This window comes from Suricata suricatta, chromosome 8 (assembly GCF_006229205.1).
Source record: "Suricata suricatta isolate VVHF042 chromosome 8, meerkat_22Aug2017_6uvM2_HiC, whole genome shotgun sequence".
In the NCBI taxonomy this organism is placed as follows: Eukaryota; Metazoa; Chordata; class Mammalia; order Carnivora; family Herpestidae; genus Suricata; species Suricata suricatta.
Genome location: NC_043707.1, coordinates 3,482,694 through 3,488,693, shown reverse-complemented (window position 1 = coordinate 3,488,693; position 6,000 = coordinate 3,482,694).

Sequence of the window (6,000 nt, the reverse complement as noted above, 5' to 3'; positions counted from 1 at the left end):
GTTCAGTCGATTAGACATCCAACTTTGGCTCAGGTCATGATCTTGTGGTTTGTGGGTTCGAGCCCCACGTCAGGCTCTGTGCTGAGAGCTCAGAGCCTGGAGCCTGCTTCAGATTCTGTGTCTCCCTCTCTCTCTGTGCCCCTCCCCTGCTCCATCTCTGTTTCTCTCTCTCTCTCTCTCTCTCAAAAATAAACAAACGTTAAAACAATTTAGAATCCTTTAGCACTTAAATTGGAGGGTCTGGCGGAGGCCTGGCAATGCCAGGGGTCGGTGAGGATAGGATGTGCAGAACTCCCACCCTCTAGTGGAGTGTGAACTAGGAGAAGCACTTGGGGAAAGTCTATGTCAGGGTCTGCAAAGCTGAACCCAAGTAGACCCTATGACCCAGCCATTCTACCCCTCCGTGGGCAGCCAAAAGTAATATACCGGGCCCTGCCATGTCTGCGACAATATCACAATCGCTAAGAATTCCCATCCGGGAACTATCCAGGTGCCCAGGAGCAGCACACTAGACACACCGTGCCACGGTCACACAATGACTGTCGTGTGGCAATGAGAATGAACACTGGCAGCTTTCCGCGCCACTAGGGATGACTGTCACTGATAGAAAATTGAGCAGAAGTCTTATACAAAGGAGCTCATGTTGTATGAACCCATTTCTGTAAAAAGCACAAAAATGGAGAAAACCAGTCTTTCTGTTAGAAGTTAGGAGCGTGGTAACGCTGGAGTGACCACCCACCCAGGGAGGGGGAGGCGGCCTGCTGGGGAACGCGCATGCCGATGTGTTCAGTTTGTGAAAATGCATCATGCCGTGACTCTGATGAGTGCTTTTCTGTATCAAAGGTCTGAGAAGCTGCCACCATTCAGACGACACATCACTGACTTCACAAGGTGGGCTCCACGGGGGTGACAGGCTCCCTCCCTGTCCTTAAAGACAGGTTTTTTGTTTGTTTGTTTGTTTGTTTTTACAAATGTGACCATTTCCTGGCTCACACCATCTCTGGAGAGCAGCTTGGGTGGGGAGGAGTCACAAGATCCAGGGTCTGCCAGCCACTGGCTTTGCGCAGGCTCTTTGTGGGGTGAAGAGAGATGTGCATGCAGAGTGCTTAGCACGGTTCTTGGTGCAAAGTAAGTGCTCAGTGATGGTTGACTGCGGCTCCCAAAATGATCACATGATTTTGTTTGAGGCTTTTGGGCCAATGATGGGAGAGGGGGTAAAGGAGGGGACCAAGGGCTGGGGCGGGAGAGGAGGGAGGTACCCTTGGCGATGTGTGGGTTTGGCTCCATTGGAGAGAACTGCACTGAAAATGCCCTTTGGGCCCTGGAGTGTTGGCTGCATTATGGAAACTGCGCACTGCATGCTCCAACTGGCTCTAACTTGCAGTGAAGACACAAATGCAGGCAAACGAATCTATTCTTAGCAGTTGGGCTGGTGACTTCCTTGTGGGCCGACAGTGAGTGGTGGGAGGGGACACAGAGGAGGTTGCTGGGGGGGCCACTCTCTGCGTCTTGACCCCGTGTCTGCGGCAGCAAGACTGAGGCTCGTAAAAATGCGTCCGGCTCAACACGTAAGACATGCACGCTTTGCTTCTGGGGCTCAATGTGAGCATGAGGTCTGGCTTAAACTCTGGTCTGAGAGAACTATGAGGGATGAACATGACCCCCAGGACTCTGTAACGCAGGCTCCGAGTCTGGGAAGGAAAGGCCAGCAGAGGAGAGGCCACGTCCCCTGTACCACCACCGTGTGGCCAGCAGATGGCACTGGTTGTAGACAGGATGGAGGAGCTCCCGCTTCTCCCACCTTGGGGCTTGGGGCTGAAAACCCGGCGGGGAGGGGGGCAGAGGCAGCCTGGCTGAAAGCCGACAGGCGTCCATCTGGAGGCACGGCCAGCAGAAGGGCCACTGAAGCTATGCGCTCCGGCTGACCCAGTTAGGGTATAATCTGGACTAAAAATAAAGTGCTGCTGGCTTTGTGGTACAGGTGTGAGTACAGGTGTGAGGCGCCGAGGCTGGAGGAGGGGCGGCAGGTGACAGGGAAGCAGTCTCCCGAGTGCCTCTGTGGGAAAGGCAGGTATCGGCGGAAAGCAAACACTCCTGGGAAAAGGTGAGATCACCGGTGACACTGCGAGACCACAAGTGACAGCTCGCGACACCTCCGGAGACGGTGGTGGGCTTCTGGTCTCAGACGCGCCCCGTGAGGATTTGACAGCAAACGCCATGGATAACATCACTGTCTACGCTGAGTGTGTCTGATGACGTGTCTGATCCTTCCTGCGTTGCTCTGGGCATAGTCTCTCCTTGGTTGTTTGTTTGTTTGTTTGTTTGTTTTGGTAACTGCTTTAAGATATAATCCACATCCACCCATTGAGGTGTACAATTCAATGGCTTTCAGTATAATCACCACGTGATGCAAGAGCCATCGTGACAATCGATCCTAGGACATTTTCATCACCCCCCAAAAGAAAGTCTGCACCCATTAGGAGTCACTTCCTGCCATTCCCCCTGCACTGCCCGGCCCTAGGCAACCACTGATCTTCCCATCTCTACAGGTCTGCCTGCTCTCACATTTCATACGAATGCCGTCATACCATGTGTAGTCTTACGTGTCTGCCTTCTTTCACTGATGTTCTCAGGGTTCATCCACGGCATAGCCTGTGTCAGCACGTCATTCCTTTTTTTTTTTTTTTAAGTTTACTCATGTATTTTGAAAGAGAGAGTCTGTGTGCATGGGGAGGGGAGTGGGGAGGGGCAGAGAGCCAGGGAGACAGAGAATCCCAAGCAGGCTCTGCACTGACAGCGGGCCTCGAACCCGCAAACTATGATATCATGACCTGAGCCAAAATCAAGTGGGACACTTAACCAACTGAGCCACCTGGGCCCCCAACACTACATTCTTTTTTATGGCGAATACTCCATTGTATGGATAAGCCACAGTGTAGTTGTCTGTTGGTGGGCTGCTCCTACTCTTTTGGCTAGAGGGAAGGTGAACATCGGAGCTCTGCATATGAACACATTCTCCGGACATCTGCGTATAGGTTTGTGTGTGGCTGTATGTTTTCATTTTTCTTGGCCATATTTCTAGGAATAGAATTGCTAGTGACTCTGTTTAATCTTTTGAGGAATATTTGCCTTTAGTTTTTAAAAAATATTTTATTTAGTTTTGAGAGAGAGAGAAAGAGAGAGAAATGGGGAGGGTCAGAGAGAGAGGGAGACACAGAATCTGACATAGCCTCCAGGCTCTGAGCTGTCAACACAGAGCCAGACACAGGGCTTGAACTCATGAACTGTGCAATCACGACCTGAGCCGAAGTCATACACTTAACCGACTGAGACACCCAGGTGCCCCACCTTTAGTTTTTTTTTTTTAAATAAACTCTGTGCCCAATGTGGGGTTCAAACTCATAACCCCGAGATCAAGACCTGCACACTCTCCCCACTGGGCCAGCCAGGCACCCCTGCCTTTAGTTTTAAGTACAAATACAATTCAATCATCTCTGTTATTCCTTGATTCCTTTAACAGCAAGTTAGAGATGTCAGTTCCATTTCTGTAAGCGGCGGAACGGGGGCCCAGGGCACTCTAACGAGAGCAAATAATAATGGCTACCATTTGTGTCAAGTGCTGGCCATGCCAAGCACTGTGCCAAGTGACCTAGCTGCAGGAAGCCAGTCCATCTTTACAAGAGTCCTAGGAGGCTGCTTTACATTTATCTCCATTTTCCTGGTTAGAAAATTAAGTATTCTGAACAAGGCCATACAGCAGTGTGGTCCAAGACTTGACCCCAGTTCGATCTTAACTCAATTTTAGTCTCTCACTGGCTCCCTCTGCTATTGGGTGGACTCCAGAGGCTCAGCGAATCTCTCCTGAGCCTCTAGCATTGTAAGGTTCACCTGCTGTCTTCTGCTTGACCTGTCCCACACAGGATACTCTGGACCACCCTTTGCCCTCCTTTCTCTCTGCTCCTCTTCTTAGACTCCCTGGGTCTTTCTCTGGACCTTCCCTAGAGCCCCTTCCCTTCCTAATGGCTCTTCCTGCCCACAATTTCCACCCCTTCCACATTGCCAGAATGATTTGTTGACAAAGCAGGTCATATCACTCAAGATATAATTCTTTACATTCCCCATTACTACTGAAGTGGATCAAGTTCTATATTCCATAGACTGGTCTACAGGACCCTCCTTATCTTTCCCCACCCACTACTCCCCCTCTTTACACCCTACAATCCATCCACAAAGAATTGCTTGCATCTCCCCTGAAGCACCTCCATATGTCAATTCTCTGGAACTTTGCAAGAAGCAGCTCTCCCTGCTGGGAGTGCCCTTCTCCACTTCTTTTACCTGGGGAAATTCTTACACAACCTTCAAGTCCTATTTTAAATGTCTATCTCCTCTCTGAAGCTTTCCTCATCTGATAGCTCCCTTCCTGACCTCTCAAAGCACCTTGTTTTGATGTCTTCAACCCAGACTATGATATTCGTCTCCCTAGCTGGACTGTGCGCACTTGGAGCATGAAGATTGGGCTTTATTCCATTCTGTATATTTCCAGGCATAGACCAAAACCTTGCATGGCTGAACGAGCAAATTGAATAAATGTTCTATATCTTTGATGTCCAATATGGCAGCTACAAGCTACATGTGGCTAATGAGCTCTTGAAATGTAGCTGATCCCAAATGAGATCTGTTTCAAGTCTAAAAAGACACTGGATTTCCAATACTTAGTGTGGGGGGGAAAACCCATACAATATCTCATGGATAATTTTTATATTGATTAAAAACTGAAAAATAGTATTTTGCATGTATATTGGCTTAAATGAAATATTAGCAAAATTAACATCACCTTTTTGTTCTACCCTTTTAAGTTGATTTATTTATTTTAAGAGAGTCAGAGACAGAGTAAGTGGGGGAGGACAGAGAGACAGGGAGAGAGAGAATCCCAAGCAGACTATGTCCACACTGCCAATGCACAGGCCTACGTGGGGTTCGAACCCATGAAACTGTGACATTATGACCTGAGCTGAAACCAAGAGTCAGATGCTTAACTGACTGAGCCACCCAGGCACCCCACTTTCTATTTTTTTTTAACGTGGTTAAAACTTTTAAAATTACACATGTGCTTGTTTCTCAGTCTCTATTAATGTAAAGTCATTTCCCACACAGCAATCAGAATGATTCCTTAAAATGTCAACTGAATGATAAACAGTTGAGTCTCATTATTAGTGATAGTTGTATTCTATAAAGTCACTTTAAACACTGAATTAGCGAATACTGAACTACGCTCCTAGGGGAAATACAGGGTAGGGTTTCTGTCAACATCCGGTCACATTTGCATTAGCCAATCAGTACATAACCATGTTTTATGAGTGTTTCTACTTAAAGACATCGTATTTACTATTTGCTGCTGATTCGGTAACATTGAACAGCCAACAGCACTGTAACTTATAACCGGAACAGTTTTTCTAACAGGTATTTTCTCCTAAAGGTACATCACAGCTTTTCTGTGCTTAGCCAACACTGGACAGTGCTTGGGGCTATGCTCAGGGACCATTTTAAACCGCAAAATCACGGAGAAACAGCACAAAAAGGCAAAAGACGTGGTACCAAACATACACAAAGACACTTGTTCACAGGATGAGAGCTAAAATAAAACAGAATGTTGCTTTATCTGACCTCAGCTTGGACCCTCCACACCAGGCATCTAAAGCCTTTCCCATTCTGTGCCCGACCGCAGAACGCAAAGCACCTCATCTCAGCAAGCGCCGGTTGACTAAAGGAAGAAGATGCACCTTGCTCGGACGGATGCCCTGGTGACCGGAAGGTGGGAGGGAGGGCTAAGTGCCTCCCTCCCCTCTCTCGCTGCTCCTCCCTCCCTGGTCACATCCCTCCCGGCCCTCCCACGTGTCCGGCCTTCGCCGAAGCGCCTTCGCTCACCCTCACTTCACCAGCGACCGTCACGTGCCGCCCGAAGCCCCGCCCCGCGCTGACCTCATGGCTCCGCCCCCACCG